Source organism: Thunnus albacares, chromosome 10 (genome assembly GCF_914725855.1).
Source record: "Thunnus albacares chromosome 10, fThuAlb1.1, whole genome shotgun sequence".
Taxonomy (NCBI): Eukaryota; Metazoa; Chordata; class Actinopteri; order Scombriformes; family Scombridae; genus Thunnus; species Thunnus albacares.
Genome location: NC_058115.1, coordinates 118,660 through 141,276, shown reverse-complemented (window position 1 = coordinate 141,276; position 22,617 = coordinate 118,660).

Here is a 22,617-nt window from a genome sequence, read left to right as displayed (position 1 = left end):
TCTGGGCTTCAACCAGCTCCAATGCAAACCAACAGGCGACATCACACCTTGCTACATCCCGCTTTTTACAGACATGGCCAAAAATATTGGTACCCTTCCACCTTTTAAAAAAAAAAAAGAAAAATCAATTTTCTGTGTATTTAGTTGAAACTGACAGAAGTACATGGTATCCATCATTCTTTATTTTACATTGAATATATCTGAACTTTGTTTCTGATTTACAACTTTACATATTATTTAAAATAATAAAGCAAATGTAAATGGCATGGCCAAAAATATCACTACCCTTATCTTAATATTTTGTAGCACAGCCTTTGGAGACAATAACCGCAAACAAGCACTTTCTGTAACTCTGAATAAGGTTTCTACACTTCTTCATGGGTAGTTTGGCCCTCTCTTCTTGAGCAAACTGCTCCAGCTCTCTCAGGTTTGATGGGTGCCGTCTCCCAACTGCAAGTTTCAGCTCTTTCCACAGATGTTCAATGGGATTCAGATCAGGACTCATAGCAGGCCACTTCAGAATGTTCCAATTTTTTCTTCTCATCCACTCTTGGGTGCTTTCTGATGGATGTTTGGGGTCATAATCCTGCTGGAAGACCTATGACTAAGACACAGCTTTCTGACACTAGTCTGTATGTTTGCTCCAAAGTGCCTTGATAATCTTCTGATTTCATTGTGCCCTGCACAGATTCAAGGCACTTAGTGCCAGGGGCAGCAAAGCATTTTTTCCTGTGTAATCATATGGTTGGTGTGATTTAGCAAAAAACTCTGATTTTGTTTCATCTGTCCAAAGCATGTACTCCCAGAAGGACTGTGGCTTGTAAACATACATTTTGGCAAAGTCCAGTCTGGCTTTTTTGTGTCTTCCAGGGTCTTCTACCATGGAGCCCATTTTCATTCAGACAGCAATGGATGATGCAACTTGGAAATATTGTACATGGATCTGTATTGAAGTTTTCCTTGGTTCTTTCTCAACCATTCAAGCAATCCATCAGTTCAATCTCAGGCCACGACTACTTGTGACCACATACAGAGATGTTGGCTACAGTTCCATGGGACTTCTTAATAATATTGGCAACAGTGGTCACAGGAACATCAAGGTCTTTGGAGATGGTCTTGTAATCTTCATGTTGACCATGCTTGTACCTTTTTTCTAATCTCCTCAGACCACTCTCTACTTTTCCTTCTGTTTTCCATGTTCAGTGTGATGCACACAGTGGTACAAAACAGCAGAGTAACTTTCTCCTTTTAAACTGGCTGCATGAGTGATTATAAGATTGAAAACACCTGTGATACTAATTGAAACACGATGATCTGCTTAAAGTACCACTACATATCGATTATTTCTTACAACTTCTAAAGGGTACCAGTAATTTAGTAAAAGCTGATTTAGGATGTCTTTGTAGAAAAAGCATGAATTCAGTTATTTTCATAACTTTTTTGTTTTGTTCCACTGCAAACCAAACTTAGACATGCACTGACAATAAAAGATCTTTTAATTTCAACACCGTTCAGGGCAAATTGTGCATTATTTTAACCCTTTGAACTCTGCAATAGAAATAGTCCACCAATGCCTACATTGGTATTTTTGCTTATTGTGATGTCATTTTTTGGAATATCTTCATATCCCTAGAATCTGTACAACCTAAGCTAAAAGGTTATGTAAGTCAATAAACCATAATAACTGATATAGGTATTGAAATTGTGTCATATATTTAAAAAATACAAAAATCAACATGTTTTTTCATCAAATTTTACTGAATAAACACACAAAACACATTGATCCAAAACATTTCTGAATGTAGAAACATGGACAAAATATTTCTTAACATTCCATAAGTTATTTGAACTCTGTACATTTTTTAGTTTTTGAGATATGCTCATTTTTATGAGCAGAGTGCAAAGGCGTTTTGTTTCATCTGCAAGAGACATATTTCTTAAAATGCTTCATATCCCTATAAAATCTGTACAGTTAAAAGGTTATGCAAGCCAATAAACCATAATGATTGATATAGTATTGAAATTGTGTCATAAATTAAACAAAATACAAAATGTGTGTTGGGATGCTCTGCCTCTGGGTGGTCCTTTGTTGCTCCTTCATCTCCAGTGGGGTTTAAACAAAGATAAATGAAAATGACATTATAAGAAACATATCACTAAAAATAATGATGAAATTGAAAATATAATCCTTTCACAAGCAGAAACATTCTGCTTTGTGCAGAAAATCTGAAACTTCCCACACCCGCAAAAATCACACACACCAGCCATACACACAAACAGCACAAAAAACAACTTTCTAAAATGTAAAAAACAAACAAATAAATAAATAATAATCCCTAAAAATGTACATTGTTGTTGTACTACATTGTATTGTTGTACAATGTTACATATCCTGATATGGATCGATGCCTTCAGCAAAATGGTCTTCATCCTCACTGAAGGAGTCCAGATCAGAAGAAAGCGCCTCTTCTGTTTGGTCACCACCCGTGAACAAAACCTCCAAAGCCTTCTTTTCTTCATCATCACGACAAAAAAAAGACACGTATATGCTCCAAAAATACACTTACTCTATCAATATCTGAATCTGAATCTCTCAATTTTCTCTCAATCTCTCTGGCTTTGACCTGCTTCTCCGCTCTGCTCTGCTCCGCTCCACCGTGCCACCCCACGTTGTCATTACGTTTTACCCGGTTTTATTACCCACACGTAATGTAATATAATTGTGTCATCATCTTCTGACACAAGTGTACAATGTGATTGCGTAAAAGATGAGAGCCTTAGCTTTCACTTGCAAAAAGAATGAAAGCTCTAGCTGTGATGGTTTTTATTTTAGAATTATTTGAATTGGACTATGTAAACAGCGACCCCCTGCAGCCAGTCTAGGGCCCGTGGGACGTCTGTTTTCAAGGGTTAATAAAATCTAGGGGTACCAAAAATTGGAGCCAGGACCTTCCAAATAAGGAATGCATGGTGTTTCCTTTCAATCTCTGGAAACACGCCCCACTACCTTGGACCTAAGCTAACACCAGGCTAATGTTAGCTACGTTAGCCCAAATTGTAGCTAGGGCAGGTATTGTAATCAAGTAACATTAAACTTACTGAAACATTGTGATAGTAGTCCAATTCAGTGCAAGTCTCATTTGCTGCTCTCCCCATCTCCATGGGGAGAGCAGCAAGTGAGCCAACCGCCAATCAAAGCTACCACAAGTCTTCAAATCTTATTAACAGAGCAATCATTTCCAAAATGACCATCAGCACACTTACAGAGATTTAGACCATAATGACTTGTTGAAAGAAATTACTGATTTATTATGTCTAGAGAGAAATTTGATGATTTTTGAATGGGATTCAGTGGGAGCATCTAGTGGCTGTTGGTGGCATTGCACTTTAAGGTACGTCCATACTGGCCTCAACCTCAAGCTGTGGTAGTTTCTGCTTGCTCCAAACAGAAATGATGACACCAACCATAATCAGCAACTCTGGGCTTCAAACCAGTTCTGATGCAAACCAATGAGTGACATCACACTGCACTACATCCATCTTAGGCTATGGTTGCACCATGACAGGGAGCATTATCTTACTGAATTGGCCTGACTCCATAGAGACACAAGATTTCCATGAATGGAAAACCCTGGTCTGCGTGATGGATAAAGGTAATGTCCTGGCATCAGCTGTTAATGTGTGTTCTGAAATGATACTCCATCATTGTGTGTTGTGATGTTGCCTGTCAAACTGACTACCCATGTTATAAACCCAGCTACATGACATTTCCCCACAGTCAACAATGTCTTGTGGTTGGGTCATTGTTCATCATTGACATTGCTGCCTTTCAAGCCCAGCAGCTGCAGTCTTGAATATATTCAAGCCTACCATACCTGGCACCCACAGTCACTCTTTTTGTAAGTGTGTTCTGTGAATATTCACTCTGTCTCCCATTCATTTCAATTCAAGCCTCTACAACACACAAATTCAAGCATTTTTCTGTTTGATGAGAACTCCCGGGACACAGACTTCACCTCTTCAATTTGGACCTGTAAATTTGTCAGCCAATAGAAACAGTGATGTACTGTGTTTGGAAGTTGAGAGGACATTCAGTATTATGTAGCACACTTTGACAGATAAACCAGGCCTTGAAAGCAAGGCAAGTTTATTTATTTATAACATTTTAGCAACAACACAGCTCAAGATGCTTTACATAAAACATTAAGCTGTCAGCTGCAACTTTTTGGGTAGAACTTTAAAGACACTGTTACAATAATTCAGTCTACTGAAGATAAATGCATAGACAAATTTTTCCAAATCCTGCTGAAACATAATCCGTGATATATTCTTAAAGTGAAAGTAGGCGTTGTTATGGTCTTAATGTAGCTGTTGAAATTCAGGTGTGAGTCCATGAATACACCAAGATTTCTGGCTTGATTTGTGGTTCTTAATTATCTATTGAAGATGAGTGCTGACTTTTAATTGTTCTTCCTTGGCTCCAAAAACAATTACTTCAGTTTTGAAAATTCTGGCACATCTAATTGTTGATTTGTTCAATGCACTTACTCAGTGCCTGTAACAGACTGTAGTCCCCTGGTGATATAGTTATGTTAATTTGTGTGTCATCTCCATAATTACAGTAATGTTGTTTAGTAATATTAGTTGTTTTCCATAATCTGAGCCAATGGGATCATGTAGATGTTGAACAGAAGAGGCCCCAGGATGGAGCCTTGTGGAACTCCACAGGTCATTTTTGTCCTCTCAGATGTGTAATTACCAATAGACACAGAGTACTTTAGTAGGATTCAAACTAGTTTATTACTGTGCCAGAAACTGCCACTCAGTTTTCCAGTCGGTCTAGTAATATGTTGTAGTTGACCATGTCAGATGCATGACTGAAATTCAGTAATACTAAGACTGAAATTCTGCCACTGTCTGTGTTTACGTGGATGTCATTGAAGACCTTAACAAGAGCAGTCTCAGTGCTGTGGTGTGGTCGAAATCCTGACTGAAAGACATCAAAACAATTGTTTAGTGCCTAGAAGTTGTTCAGCTGTTGAAGAACAGTTTTTTCAAAGATTGTACTTAAAAATGGGAAGTTTGATATGGTTTTCATTAGTGAGGTGTCTAGATCGTTCTTTTTTAAGAGTGGCTTGATGATGGCACTTTTCAGGGCCTGTCAAAAGACATCTGAGAGAAGATACGTGTTGGCAATTTGTATCAGATCTGAGTGCATGGACCACCTTTTTAATATCAGTTTTCAAAAAAAAAACATGAAGACACTAGAATAACCATGTCTCAACTTATCATCTGCCTGCCTGCGCTATCTATGTAGTGTTCAAGGTTTTTATTTGTCACATATGCATCAAATAAATTCCATGTTCCATAAATAATGGCACTGAAATGCTTTCTGTTGTAGCTCAGTCCATTATACAAGGTAATAATATCAAAAAGACTGAACTAATAACATCAAAAGGACTAAACTAATGACTAAGGACTACACTTATGCGTACTGATTAATTCATAACAATAAAACATTCATCTCCAACAGAATTGGCTCTCACCCTCAGAAATCAGTGCAACCACTGTTACACAACATGATGTGCCTTCATCATTTCAGTTCAACATTAAAAAAAAACACACACAGGGGACAATGACAATTATACTACCAGACTACAGCATCACACTCATACCCTGTACTATCTGATTGCTCTACTCAGTATTAGCCACATTGGAACTGTGACATCACATCCTTTTTGGGGGAGCTGACTGAGAGTTTTGTTGAATAGAGGGCTAATGGGAGAATAGCCTGCCTTCAGACCATTGTTAGTAAACTGTTATCATCAAGTGGAAATAGTCTCTGTTGCATGCACATGTTTACACCTCTCCCAGGCATGGTTTTTATTCTGCTGAGTGAACTATACATAGTGAAGCTTCCACAGGAAAAAAAAATTAAACAAACTTATTGGACAATTCACAATACCTGCAGTGGTACGATGGTCTGCAATCACACTCTCTATGTGCTGATGACATGAATCAGGTCTAAACCTAACCCAATCACTAATAGTGTGAGCTCAAATAGCAAAAGCAAAATAAATAAACAGATATGACATGAACTGGCTGGCAGCAGATAATACTTAATCTCAATGATTAACCTCAAAATACCATAATTCCCTGGTAGCCTTTGCTTTCAGGGTCTCTGCCTGTCTAACTTGTACATATTGACTAGCATTAATAGAATTCGTCTCTAGGATGTTAACTACACCTTTCATAAGTTCATAACAATTCATAACAATCCACCAATCAGTGCATTTTACTCGCCAAGTTCATTGCTTAGATACAGGGATCCAGCAGTGTGTGTGTCTCTTTACAAGTCTATTGGTCTGTGAATGTATTAGTGCAAATAAGATGGTAAATGGTAATGGACTGTACTTGAAATTCTACACCATTGTTAAATGGAATGGTAAATAGACTGTATAGAACCTGTCTAGTCTTCCGACCACTCAAAGCGCTTTTTACACTATGAGTCAAATTCACCCATTCATATGCTGAATGGGTACAGGGGCTACCATGCAAGGTCCCAACCTGCCCATCAGAGGGAATCTAATCATTCATACACATTCACACACTGATGGCACAGCCATCAGGAGCTATTTGGGTTTCAGTATCTTGCCCAAGGACACTTTGACACGTGGACTGGAGGAGCCGGGAATCGAACTGCCGATCGTCCAATTAGTGAACGACCTGCTCTACCTCCTGAACCACAGCTGCCCCAAAAAGAGCCAACCACAGCATAACTATATGTATTTAAAACTCTTCATTCACGTAGGAAATGAAAAAATCAGAGGTACATAGTAAAGTTAGATGTTGCAGAATAACCTCCTGGTTCAAATTTGACAACCTGAATTTATTGTATTCAGGTTGTGTACTGCAGATTTGGGGGTTTTCACCTGTTTAAAATCTCTCTGTCTGAATACCCATGCTGTTTTCCATAGTGACAGTGATTTAATAAGAAACAGCAGAATTTTCTTTTCTTTCCCGTTGTACATTTATACAAAATGAACCAAAACCATAAATATTTATGAAACAACAGAATATTCATGAATTAGTCCAGTGGGTTCAAGGAGTATTAACATAATGAAATATTGTCAGTGGTCATGTAGTCATGCCCCTTGAGCTTTCGCACAAATAATAAATGTCTTGAGAAGGGCTGTTTTCCTTTACATAACTGATGATGAAAAGATGTCAAGTGTGAGCGTTGTTAGTATTAATGAGTGATTTAAAAATTGCCTCCTGTTTTTTTTTTTTTACTATTTTAAAATTGTAATGTTTTTAAAACAGTATTTAGGGTATTGGTAAATGAGTAAATAGAATGTGAAAAGAGGTTTAAAATACTTGTACTCTTGGTGATTATATAGTTTGTGAGTGTGCTGCCTGTACAGGAAGGGCAAACAAGTCAGCTATAGAATGTCATAGAAAGCCTCAGGTGAATATCTACCTAACTGTCATGGAAATAGTAAGAACCTGTAGAAACCAGTTGAACCTGTAAAGCCACACCTCTGAAAGGTAAACCGAGAAAGAGGCGCGGTGTTTTGGGAAAATGGTGATTAGCAGTCATAAGTCAAGTCAAGGCAAGTCACAACAGAAGTTATCTCAGGGCACTTCACATGGAGTAGGTCTAAACAGGTTTCAACTTTTCAGAAATGTTAATGTCAATATAAATGATTTTGATTTTAAAATGTGTTTTCAGCATTAATTGTTTGGTCAGCCACACCCAACAAAGTGTGTTTTTTGTAGTTTTAAATACGCACATATGGGTGTGTGTGTGTGCATGCATGTTGGTGTCTTATCAGCTGACACAGCAGAGAGCAGCAGTTTGTTTGGTCTGTACTTTGACCACGGTGTGGAGGACACGTTCCCCACATCAGCAACCTTTAGCTGACACTGAATCACTGCACACTGTGTTTGGGTTTGTTAGTATGGGTGATGTCCACTAGTTGGTTAAGTGATTGCAAGGCCCTGCTCTGTTTCTGATATCAGTACGGCTTACTGTTGGTGTTCTGTGTGTTTGAATATGTTAACATCATGATATGTTTATCTTTCTTTTTGAGCAAATAACTGGCTGCATATATATAACAGTAAGAATTGCTCAGCTGTCATTTACCAACTGAAACACTGCGAGACATCTGAAATCCCTCCTTCACTCGCTCATTCACGGCTCCCTATCAAACAGACAATAACTTACTCTATAATGAGAAGTACATTGATATTTTGGACAATATCCATAATCACCTATAAACATCACAAAATGTCATATGTGGACAGCTCTTCAAAAACAGGGGGGCTGTGGCTCAGGAGGTAGAGTGGGTCATCCACTAATCGCAAGATCTGCAGTTCGATTCCTGGCTCCTCCAGTCCACATGTCAAATTGCTCCTGATGGCTGTGCCATCAGTGTGTGGATATGTGTGAATGATAAGATCCCCTCTGATGGGCAGGTTGGGACCTTGCATGGTAGTCCCTGTGCCCATTCAGCATATGAATGGGTGAATGTGACTCATAGTGTAAAAAGCGCTTTGAGTGGTCGGAAGACTAGAAAGGTGCTATACAAATACATCAGTCTATTTACCATTCCATTTAACAATGATGTAGAATTTCTCATTTATTTTGAAATCAAGTTAATTTGGACAACATCTTCATTGATAATTGCAAATAGTGTAGTCTTGCAGTCTTGTTTAACAGCATTCAAAAAATTCAAGAAATTAGTACTTTTCTCAAAGCTCTTAGAGTGGTATTAAACAACCAGAAAAAATAAAATAAAATGGCAGACACTAAATATAGTGCACCTTATAGTAAATACAAATAACTATGTTATTGTTTCATCATTAGTGATGAAAACGAATATGCTCAGAAAAATCAGAGGAAAATATAATATATCCATGTTTTATATGAGTTCTGTTCATCAAGGCAGTAATAAGAAACCAATGTGGGTTTAAGAGACACTAGATTTCTGAAAGAAAGGGCAGCAAATAAGAGGAATTTATGTTTGTGAATATAGCCTGATGTAGCCTTTAAAATAAACAAATTGCCAATGATTGAAAATTCTTCATTATCCTTCTGTAAGAAAAATATATTCTATGTATAAAACTCATTGATGCAACTAAGAATATAGCTAGCACACTCTTCAAAAAGTCTGTATGACATATTTTCTTTCTGCTGAAAATACATTAAACAGTCAGTCTGTGATCATGGCTTTGTAGTGAGTCAGTGAAAGTTCAGTAGAGCCACACCCAGCAAGGTGTGTTTCTATTTGTGTAAATACACACATATGGGGAAGCGCGCGCGTGTGTGTGTGTGTGTGTGTGTGTGTGTGTGTGTGTGTGTGTGTGTGTGTGTGTGTTGCTCGGCCACTCCTTTTTGACTAATAATCATGCTGACTTTCAACAGACTTTTGGCCTCAGGTGTGTGTGACGTGTGTATATTGTAGGACATGCTTTTACCTGTGGACACCTCCTCCACTGACAAACACATAGACACAGTTCCAAGTGTAAAGTTGTCTCACCAGCCATATGTAGTTACATCAGATAAATATCATATAAAATCAATGCTTACTTTCTGTTGGACACTACAAACTGCAGGACAAGTAGTAGTAGGGTGCTTACTCAGTGTTATTCAGCTAGAACATAAAGTAGCAGAAAGCCTTGACAGATTAATTGTAAAGGGGAAGTTTACACAATATAAGACATGGTGCAGAGGCAATCAGAAGGCAGAATGTAGATGTTTTAATACTACACTGCCAGCAAAGCAAAGAGAAGTAAAGGGGATGATGTTCCAACTCAAACTATTCCAAACATCACAAGTACAAAGATAAGAAACTCTGTTGAGGCTCGATGGAGAATCTGTTGGGTAAAAAATGTGTTCAGCTGTTGATTATCATATTTTTATCCTGGTGCTGCCTGCTCTCCTTTGACTGTGAGGAGAGTTTTTCTTCTCACATCCCCACCACCTGAATATGACTGATTTAAGCTGTTTAACTCGACTTATCCAAATGTAAGATTTTTTTTCTGACAGTGCAGCCTGCTGCTGTAAATAATTACAGCAAAGTGCATTTACAATGTAATCAATCAGTCAATCAATCAATCAATCAATCAATCAATCAATCAATCAAGGTCACCCACAGAGCTAAATCAGACAGATCCTGACACATACCAAGGGTTCTTTGTGCACTGTTTTCTTTTGTGAGAGCAACCAAGGACATGTGACACTCAACCAGCTGTTCAACCAGTTCAGTCTCTTAACTTGGAAGCATTGTTGAAAAGATTGACTGATAACATGAGAAAACAGAGTGCAGGACTGCAGTGCTGTGCTGAAACTCCAAATGGCCTGTACAGCGTTTAACTAGATTGTGAGAGAATGTTCTTCCTGGTCAAGGCATTAATTAATTAAAGCAGTAAAGTAAATAAAGTATTTTATATACTGTTAGCTTATTTTACTTACTGTATAATAATGCATATTTTATTTGCTCAGTATAGGCTTTCGAAATGTCAATCAGCAAAGTAACCAGTAACTATAGCCTTCAAATAAATGTGGTGGAGTAGAATTATTCAAGTACAAGAACATGAATTTTTACTTCCCTATTTAAATGTGGGAAGTTTTATAGCAGTTTTTCGTGATTATACAGGTAAATGGTAAATGGACTGCACTTATATAGCACCTTTCTAGTCTTCCAACCCCTCGAAGCACTTCAACACTGCAAGCCACATTCACCCATTCACACAGCAATTGCTGGCGCAGCCATCAGGACAATTTGGGGTTCAGTATCATGCCCTTTCACTTGCAGACTCTACACTTTGACATGCAGACTGGAGGAGCCAGGAATTGAACCACTGATCTTCCGATTAGTGGACGACCCACTCTACATCCTGAGCCACAGCTGCCCTACATAACATGTTAGGTTTTATGGAGAGCTTCTTATACTACTTCTAATCACAAACCAAGCTCTTACAGGATCTCATAACCATAAATGTCTCATTAATCATAACATAACATTAATCTTTTCACATGACCAGAAGATGTGGGAATCATTAGTATTCATGTGTTCACACAACCTCCAACACTGCTGTTGTGTACAAAGTTGTACAATGTGATATTACAAATGTGATCTAAATGTAATCACATCACAATCTGTAAATATCTAAATAAATCTTTGTTCTGTTTATTAAAACTGTGCCTTGGATTAATGTGTGCAGAACTGGTATCACAAGTTTCTGGTGTTTGGCAGCCATGGCTCAGGAGGTAGAGCGGGTCATCCACCAATCAGGGGGTTGGTCATTTGATCCCCAGCCCCTCCAGTCCTTGGGCAAGATTCTGAACCCGAAATTGCTCCCATTAGTTGTGCCATGAGTGTGTGTGTGTGTGTGTGGGCGAGGGCAAGCGAGCACTAGAAACATTGTAAAGCACTTTGGATAAAAAATGCTATATCGCTCCTGATGAGCAGGTTGGCACCTTGCATGGCAGCCTCTGCCATCAGTGTATGATTGTGTGTGTGAATGGGTGAATGTTGGCATGTAGTGTAAAGCACATTGAGTGGTCGGTAGACTAGAAAACACAGTTAATTTACCATGCAGTCCATTTTCTGGTTTGAATTTTGGGTTTGAATATCTACTTCTAACTTAAATTGTTTTAAAAGCAAACATTATATATTCTTCAATATTGTTTCCACCATTAATTACATAAGTGAGGAAGCTATACTATGATGATCCAGTGTACTGTGTACCATGCTGTAGTACAGGGTGTACAGTGCTGTAGTACAGGATGTACAGTATATGCAATACAGCAGCTCTCTTTACAGTTAGAGGTCTTCTCAAGAGTATTCCTGCTCCAACATGTTATCAGTACAGGACAATGGGTGCGTAAGCTAGCTTCTGGTTCTTTGAGATTTCTGTCTTGTTTAGAGTTAGACAAACTGACAGACCAATCCTGACCTCTCCTGTCCCAGCCAGCTCCCTTCTCAGTCTTTCTTTTTTTATACTGTGGTGCTTTACAGTATTACTATCTTTATATCTTCTATCTTTATCTGTGTGAAAGAGATTTTAAAGTCTGGATGATTTGCCTTTCATATGGATATAATAATATAATGACTGAAAAAACAAGGCATAAGATTTTCAAGACACATATTGAGTCAAAAACAAGTTATATTTACTCATTTAACACACTAACGTACAGTTTTTTGTTGTTGTTTTTTAAACCTTTATTTATTCAGGGAAGTTTCACTGAGAGGTAGCCTCTCTTTTGCAGGAACGCCCTGATCACATTCACACACAGTTACACACATTCACCTCTGGAAATTGCCCAGTACAACCACAGTCTGATCTGCCACTGAGCAGCTCCACTGGAGCAGTTGGGGCTAAGGGCCATATTCAAGGGTACCTCAGTGGTGGTAATGAGGGAGGGGCAAAGAGAACAATGTTCTACTTAATGTGGATGTTTCCATTTTGGAGGCTTTCTGCATGACATCTGTGTTGAGTGTGAGTTATGTTACTTATTAAACAGGACATAAGCTCACAAAATACAATATCATTCTTCCTTCTCCTCTATAATTAGTTCTAAAGATCAATATTTCAGCAGACTGCTTTCTTCAGGATCAAATCCAACAGTCATCTGGCTGACATATTAGTGTCTAGGACAGGTACCCTCCATCAGAAGAGCTGTCAGTACAATCAACTTGAACATACATGTCAAAACAAAGTGTCTATAGTGTCATTCATAGCCAAGAAAGGCCTTCAGCATCACCATGTCCACATATCCAACCACCAACAAGTACAAAAGGAACATAGTAAAAGCCAGAGCAGAGTAATGCATGCACAGGTCTATTGGCAGCAGCAATGTCCCTGTTGTCATATAGACCAGAACAGGAAAGACAAGAGTGTTTCTGTAAAACTGTCTCATACATCTCCATCAGGCTGCAGCATGGGAGGACCTCTATGTCTGTTTACTGTTATTAGATGGATAAACACAATCCAGCTTGTGAAAATAACAATGACAATAATTATTATCATTTATCACATATTATGTGAAAATATGGGACACCATAATCAGTTTGAGAATTGAGAACACCCTATAAACACAAATAGTCCATGTCTGAATATGTGAAGTCAAGTTCCTTGAAGAGGAGGAAGAGGAAGGTCTGTGTGTCCTTGTGTCTCCATTAACAAAGGGCCAAGTCAGCAGAAGGCTGTGTGCAGCTACATGATACAACTGCGCCACCTTGTGGTCAAACATCATAAGTCTGTGATTTTATGTTGGCAAGAGGAGTCTATACACCCAAAATCTATTTTCTAGTTTCATTGGATTTCATGGCACATACAAGATCAATGTTTAACACTTAATTAACACAATTTGATACTGTCCAGGTCCACATGGTGCAGAGAAATACTGTCTGAGCTCCAGTAAGATCCCAACACTGCACAGTCTGTCTAACAAAATTACTTAAGCACGACGTTCACACAGATTGTATATGGAAGGAGATAGTAAACGCAACCCAAATGTGAATGTCCTCCTTGATCTTTCTCCAGTCACCTTTGACCAGTGACCTTTGACCTCTTCTCAGTGGATGGTGTGAGTGGTTTTGCTGTGGTGTTCACAGACAGCTGATGTCTGTTTCTGGTGTTCATTCAGTATCTTGTCCAGAGTCCTTACTGTTTCACATTTTCACTGCTGTAACATTTAATGTCAGTATGATGTCATACACCACTCTAACCTTCCTCTGTCTTTAGGGTGTACCAGCAGAGATCTTGAGGTGCAGAATGGTTTATAGTAAGTTCAGACTCCTTGTGACTTAGATGTGGGAGTGCCAAAGGGATGTATCTGGTGTTTGTTCTGGTCTTAAGTTGGGTCAGAATTCTAATGATCTAAGAAGAATGGCTTCAACATCAGCAATCACAGACATAAAAACTGAGCTGCAATCCATCGAATGTCTCATCATGGATCTTCTCCAGCAACAAACGGAACTCTCTTCTTGGTTAGCCCATCTAGGGCTAACTGAGGTCTCAATCATGACACAAGTGGGTGACGCTCCCGGCTGCTCCTCCTGGGCAATGGTGGTGAAAGGCAAGAGGAAGCTTTCTCTTTCTCTCTACGATCCACATGGAATAGATAATTCTCTTCAGCTCTTCAACCACTTGATTTCTCTGGCTAAGGTCACTGACAACCCAGTTTCCCCATCCTCTCATGCTCTCAAAGCCAAATATGTGGCAACATCATCCAAAAGACGCTGTATACCTAATATGTCCAACTCCCAGGATAGCTCTCCTATTGGCAAACATCCCCGATTATCAGCCTCAACATCAGTGGGTAGTATTAGTCCCAGAGGTAAATCCATGCATGCCCTGCAGGTACAGCCAATGCCTCCCTCTTCACACAAAGCCATCTACTCCAGCAATGTTAATGAGGCTAAGTTAGACAGCGCAGTGATTTCTAATCATCAGCTTCCACCCAAACTCTGTGTGTAGTGCCACTGGAAACTATGATAACCCCGAAGTTCTGGTTCTAGGCGACTCAATTATTAGATCTCTGGACCTTCTTGGTGCCACAACATACTGCCTTTCTGGTGGCCAAGTAGCAGACTTTATTGAGCTCACACCAACACTGATTGATCTTCACCCCTCGGTTCACACAGTTATAGTGCATGCAGGTACAAATGACATCATGGCCAGACAATCAATCAAACTCCAGAGTGATACTGAATCATTGGCATTAACCATTGAGAACCTGGGCAATCACTGTCTCCTATCTGGTCCTTTCCTCAACATGTTAGCCAGATCTGTTGTTGTATGTTTCAGCATCTGTTTAGCCTTCATCAGTGGTTGTAAAACTTCTGTACAGCATCAGGTTTTGGTTTTGTCAGTCATTTTGACAAGTTTTGGACAAAATGTGACTTGTATAAATCTGATGGCTTAAACCCAAATTGGAAGGGAACCAGAAAACTGATGTACAATCTTATCAAATATTTAGCTTTTAACTCTTTCTGACCCACATCCCAGCATAACAATAAAAATCCTCAGCTGGACTCTAAACACACCCACTATTGTTAGGGTGCTGCTGTTTCAAATAATAAAACCCCAAATGATAGCTGGCAGTTCCAGAATATCCACACAGTATTGATAACCACTATACTATAACTATAGTTATATCCCTGTCATAATCAGTGATAACCAGGATGTTAAACATAAGAACCCCAACTTTTAAAATCAGAATAATATTTTCCACATTAAACCCTCCTTTTTGACATCCCCTACCCTTTCTGCCAGTTTCTCATTGCAATTGGCATTTCTCAATATGAGAACACTTGTTAACAAATCTTTTTTATGCAACGGTTTTATTCTTTCAAATTATCTTGATCTCTTCATGATCAGAGAATCTTGACTGTAACCAAATGATCATGTTTAAGCCAGCCCTGCTGGTTATTGTTTTTTAAACTATCCCAGACAAACAGGCAGGGGTGGTGGGGTTGCTCTTTTATATAAAAATAGTTACAAATGCTCCAGCATTGATTTGGGGCTGTTTAGCAGCTCTGAAGCCTTTCCTTTCCTGATAAAAGGAAATTCTCCTTGTCTATGCTTGGTAATAAATAGACCACCATCCCTACATGGCGCTGGTCTAATGGCGACAAGCAGCAGCAGTTGTTGTGTGTTGTCCATACCCTGTTGATTTTTAACCACGTTTTACCATCACTACTAAGTTATTGTTTAACTTGTGTGTGATTGATCATGGCAGTGATAACTCACCTCAGACTAACAGTCTTTCTCCTTACTCTGACGCTCTTTTATCACTTTTTGAGAGGACTTTGGAGCCACTTCAGTATAGCCAGGAGGAGAAAGACTGTCCTGCTACTTCAGGAACTCAGGCACAGGAGTCATTGACCCCATATCATCTTTCTCCACAGAGATCATTCGGCATGGTGCTTCCACGGGGAGTAGGAGCTGGGCATCTAGGCCAACGGGGGTGAGGAAAAGGGGCAGACACGCCAGAATGTGCCAAAGGCCTAAAAGACAAGGCCATCAGAGGATTCCCCTTCCAAATGTCAAGTTCGGACATATAGTCGGAAAGTTCGGAATACAGGCCTGCCAGAATACAATGCCTGCCCTATTGCCTTGACAGAGACATGGCTCAAGCAGCAGGACCTACAATCCGATCTGGAAATCGATGGTTTTGGGGAACCACTGCAACTTGACAGAGACCCAGCAGTGACTGGGAAATCACTCGGGGGTGGGCATATAAACACATGTTAATAAAAACTGGTGCAGCACTGTTGTGGTCAGGGAAACACTGTGCACTCCTGACATTGAACTTTTGTCTGTCTCCTTACAACTGTTTTATTTACCGAGGGAATTTACACAGATATTTATTACTCTCGTGTATACCCATTGTAAGCCTGCAAAGTCACTCGGTAACTTTCATCAATATGTCACTTGTCCTGCCAGGAATATGAAATGTCTGGACCTTTGTTATGGTCCCATACAGTATGCTTACAAATCCTTGCGTAGAGCACCTCTTGGCATGTCTGACCACATTGTTGTTTATTTGGCTCTGACCTACAAACCTGTCCTGAAAAAAACAAAACCTGAGCGATGCTTGGTTCCGGTTTGATCAGAGAACTCTATCCAGTGCCTCCTGGATTGCTTTACTTGCACAAACTGGGATTTGTTTAAAGATGTTTGCTCCGATTTGCATGAACTTCCTGAGACTGTTACTGCATACATACATTTTTGTGAAGATTTAGTAATTCCCAAGAAATTAATTTTTATCTTTCCTAACAATAAACCATCGGTATCCAAATTAATCAGAGAAACATCAGTTTTAACCAGGGGATGTCACTCGAAGCAGGGACTTGCAGAGGCAGGAGTTAGGCAGGAACTTAAACTTGTTAAACTTAGATATAACGGCAAAGCTGAAACCCTACTGAGCACTGGAAATTCATACCCTGCATGGAGGGCGTAAAGTCTATAATGCATGCAGTCTAAGAAGAGTCCTGTTTCCCTTGCTGGTAAGTCTGACTGTGTGTGTTAATGATCTGTTTTTTATAATCATTTTAGTAAAGAACTGTCTATGTACAGAAATGTTTGCTCAGAACTGAAGGAGATATATGTTGTTTTTAGACATAGTTTTTAAACTCTTCAGGGGAGTGAAAGAGAGGCCCAGACAATATTGGTGGTTGCCTTCTTAATAACTGAGCAGAGCCATTGGCTTACATATTTTCCTCCATCTTCGTGAAGTCACTTCAACTTCACAGGGTTCCTCACCTCTAGAAGGATTCGGTAATTGTACCTGTGCCCAAGACTAAAGCACCAAAATTCCTCAATGACTTTCAGCCTGTGGCATTTACTTCTCTGGTCATGAAAATCTTTGAGAAAATTATAAAAGATGAGATTTTGAGTGCAACTCAGTTAAAATTGGACCCACTCCAATTCGCTTACAGGGCAGGTAGGGGTGTTGAGAATGCCACGGGCAGGGGTCCTGCGTCATCTGGATGGTGCAAAGAACTTTGTACAGCTGCTTTTCATTGACTTCTCCTCAGCTTTTAATTGTATCCAACCTTACATTTTAGCAGATCAACTTACCAGCATCCACAACATGACCCTAGTTTAATATGTTGGCTGATTGAGATTTTAACAAATAGATCTCAGAAGGTGAGTCAATGGCATTTTATCCAATGTCCTCTTATCTTCTACTGGCTCCCCGCAGGGTGTGTCCTTTCACTACTATTATTTGTTTTATACACTAATGAGTGTCAGTGGGCAGACACATCATTAAGTTTGTAGATGACTCTGTGATCGTATTCCTGCTCAGTGACGATGACATTGACCATGGTCCAGCGGTAGATGATTTTAGTTAATTGTGTGAACACTCCTTCTTGGACATAAATGTTTCCAAAACAAAAGAAATGATAAATGACTTCAGAAAGAAGCCTCTGCCTGCTTTTATTCACGGCCAGGCTGTTGAAGTTGTCCGACAGTACAAGTATCTGGGGACAATAATTGACAACAAATTAACATTTGACTCTAACACTGATGCTGTCTGTGGAAAGGCCCACCAGTGTATGTACTTTTAGCAAAAGCTCAGAAGTTATAATGTTGACACCTCTGTCATGAAAATGTTTTATTCTTGTTTTATTGAGTTGTTTTTATTGAGAACTAGATTAAGCTGAACTGTTTTGGGGCTGTGGGGAAAACAAAACAGACTTTTTACCAAGTGGATTGAACTCTGAGATTGTGGGACAAGTCTTTCACACACACACACACACACACACACACACACACACACACACCAATATTTATTTGCTTGCATTAGTTAATACACCTATTGAAAACTGAATTGAGTTGTGGTCTATTTGTTTTTGCTGTGCTGGTTTTTGGTCACATATATATTTCATTGCTACTTGTGTGATGGGTTGTGTCTTTCTGTGGACTTATGGTGGATGTATCCCTGATGTCAACGGTGCAGGAAGAACGGCATGGCCACACAGGACTTGCTCTTACTCTGGCTCTCTTTACTGGTACAAAAATCAGCAACACACAATCACCGTCAATAGCGTGTCATGCAACTGTAAGCATTCAGGTCTCCAGCGTGAAAGTATCTTTCTTTTGCTGATTTTTTACAAAAGACTAATACATCTTCACATTACAAGTCTTTTATTCCTATACATTCTATTGTAAAACAAACATGTGATCGTATAGTGGCAACATTATGTATGATTTTCTATTGAACACCTAAGCAGTAAGAGCTATTTTCTTCTAAATTCACAAAAAAAATTCTAAAATAACCTAAATTAACATTATATCCATAAACAACTAATGAAATATATGTAGTGCAACATGTCATTTCTGTTTTACAAAAACCTTGTATGGACAATACGTAAAACCCACACTTAACAAAAGCCTACCTGGTACAAAAATCAGCAACACACAGTCACCAGTCAATAGCGTGTAATGCAACTGCAAGCATTCAGGTCTGTGTAACAAAGAGTCAAAAGATGACCATCTCAAATAATTACTAGAAGTCATTACGCCCCAGAGCAGGCCAGCAAGTGCGAGGCTAGCTAGCTAGCATTAGCTCAACATGCTAATCAATGCACCACTCGTGCATAAAGTTACTATTCCTGCCTGCTACTAGTGCTAATACTACTAGTGTTTATAGTCAAAATGCATGCTACTGACTGTTGCAAAAAGCATTTTAAAGCATTAAACAAACATGGGCATTAAAGCAAACATGGGCACATTGGTTGCAACATTGCTTATGTGTACCTCCAGCTTGATAGTATCTTTCTTTGCTGAGGCACGTACGGTGTGCAGAGAGGAACGCTATCTGTGCAGTTGCGCTATTATTCCACCAGGTGGCTCTAAAACTATGTACATACAAGACAGGCATATCTATTTTGTTTTGTTCATAATTATAATTATAATCATTATTATTTCTGACCCTGTTACACCTGCTATTTGCTTTATTGTTTTGTATGGTTTGACAGATCTATTTTCTTGCTATTTTATAGTTATTATTTGTCAGATGTGACTCTGACTGGCACCCTTCTTCATTTAAAAGTGTCAACTTCTTAATACTGCATGTGTTGTATTCATTGCTTTACTGAGGTTTATTCATTAAAGTTTATAAAAAATTTGTTCTATAGTCCTCTGCCCCGCCCATTCTGAATACGGATACGGATACAGATAGTTGGTTGAACAGATAGTTGGTTGAACAGAAACAGATACGCTGATCCCTTGTGTGCCTTGTGAGTGTTGCCTTGTGCTACCTTCATCTTAATAATACTTGTTCCTCCATTTTAGATGCAATTGCTTGCTTCAAGACCAGAAAATCTAGTTGCCTCTCAATACTCTGGATGAATGAAAATATTCAGGAGCTGAAACAAAAATGCCGCAAGGTGGATTGTTTGTGGAAATCATCTAAACTCACAGTTCACCTGGAACATCTTAGGTCTCTTAAAACTTTTAATACAGAGGTTAAAATTTCGAGATCTGCTTACTTTGCTACTCTAGCAGCTGTTCAGCATTGTGAGCGTCTCATTCAATAACTCAGCATCGCAGAAACCTTGGTGTCATTTTTGATCAAAACCTCACCCTAGATAAACCTGTTAATTCAGTGGTTCAATCCTGTTTTTATCATTTCAGAAACATACAGTATCAAGGACTAAACCATTTCTTTCTGCCAAAAATCTGGAAACTCTTATTCACACTTTCATAACCAGTCAATTGGACTACTGTAATTCCATGCTCTCTGGCAACAGCAAAAAATCTCTCTCACGCCTCCAGCTCATTCAAAGATCCTGGCTTCCCTACACTGTTTCTTTTAGAATAGATTTTAAGATTTTATTGATTACTTACAAAACCTGAGAGGCCTTGCCCCAAGCTAACTATCAGATCTCTTATTGCCAGATCAGGGCTGCCAACTCCCTCTCATCTTTTAAATCACTATTAAAAACCCACTTATTTAAAATTTATTTTCGGTGATCTTATTATATTTTATGGCATTTTAGTTCACTTTACTCTGTGTTTTTATAATGTGCTTAGTTCTTTTGGCTTTAGTTTGTCTTTGCATCTTTGTAACTGTGTTTTGAAAAGTGCTATATAAATAAAGTTATTATTATTATTATTATTATCTACTCTGAGACAGGGGTTACTACTCCCCTCCAATATACAACCACTTGTTATCATGTGACCAGTGATCCACACTTAAATCATATGATCACACCTGTACAAGTTCCATTCGCTGATGAAGACCATGAGATGTGGTTGAAGGCCCTGAAAAAGCTACAGAGTGGACATTGAGCTTAGATTACATTGCACATAATGACCCCAAACTCAAGAATGAGCTTCCATGCTTAAAGGATAGGTTCAAGTTTTTTCAAGTCTGTCTTAATATAATACTGATATTCCATTATGTACATCGAAATGGCCCTTGGTTGCTGTAACAATTCCTACTCTCCATACTGACCCTGAAGCTATTCTCTCAGAATGTGACTGCACTGTAAGAAATCTACAGCACCTCATTCTGTGCAAATAGGCACTCTTAAGTTCAGCTGATGCTTATATGATGCTTCACAGACTTTGGCCCCCATTTGTTACAGTGTAGTCACATTCCGAGAGAATAGCTTCAAGTCAGTATGGAAAGTAGGAATTGCTACAGTGATGAAGACACATTTCCACGTATATAATGACACATCAGTATAGTATTAAGACAGACTTGAAAAAACCTGAGGTTCAGGACAGGTAGCAGAATTCTTCCTTGCACTCTCTCCTGCAAGTTCTGCTTCAGCCACAGCTTCTCACCACACAACTGCTCAGTGAAATAATGCTGAGATTGCAGGTCCACAGAGGTTTTCCTCTCCTTTTGTGATGAATATGCCTCAGTACTGTTATATGAACTTTAATGTGGAGACACGATTTTCTTGTTCTGTGTTTTTCAACCACTGTGGTCATCAGGTGTGCCATGGGAGATTATTCAATCCAATTCCACCTAATTGTTCCAGAAAAAGGAAACTGATGTTGTGCCAAAGAGATGATTTCATACAGCTCTCATTGAGCATCTACAGTTGTGCTATTTGTAGTAGGCAAAGTCAATGTCTATTACTCTTCTATGCCTGTGGGGGGTGGTAGCGCAATTAGTAGGCTAATGACCTTGCTGATTTCAGACAATAGAATTAGAGATGCAGGTAGTCTGTTAGAACAAGTGACAATGCTACAATAAAGATGGATATATAGATAAATATTTGAAGAGGAAAAACACAGACCCTGGACTTGATCCTGATCAAAGTCCTTCCAGACCTAACCCAGATGAAGAGCACACTATAAGTGGGGGTCAAACGAAAGCAAAAATGCTGAGCTCAAGGCAATACAGTGACACTTATCTGTCGTTTGTATTTTCTTTCACTGGGGATCCTGCTGCACTGACTGTTGTGCTTAGTATGTGGGAAATAAGCTATCCAACAGTGCCGTGGTCCCTAGTAAGCTTAAATGCCATTTGCAAATGAAACACCCATCACTCCAAAACAAGAACAAAGACTTTTCTCTTTGTTTGCATGATCACACTGACACATAGGCAACTTTGATGAGGAGGACCACAAAGGTGTCTGAGAGAGCTTTCTAATGTAGCTATATAGTAGCTGAACTTGTGGCCAAATCAAAAAAGGCACACACTGTGGTAGAGACATTAATATTACCGGCCTGCAAAGCCATTGTGAGCACAATGTTTGGCCCAGATGCTGTTAAAGAAATTGAAAGTTCCCCTCTTGGATAACACAACTGCCAGACAAATTGATGTCTGCAGACTTCGAAAGTGTTGTTTCGGGGAAGATACCTCCAGTGGGAAATTTGCATTGCAATTTGATTAGTTGATGGACATCAGTGGACATGCTTAACTCTTGGCCAATGTATGCTTTGTGGATGAAGAAACCATCAGAGAAAATTTCATTTTTTGCAAGGCGTTGCCCGAATAAACAACAGGGTAGGACATTTTTCAGGTCACGTCAGAGTATCTCAAACAAGGAGGACTTCAGTTGGACAATAGTGTGAGTGTCTGCACTTATGGAGCAGCAGCTAAGGTCAGGTGCACTAAGGGCTTTGTTAGCA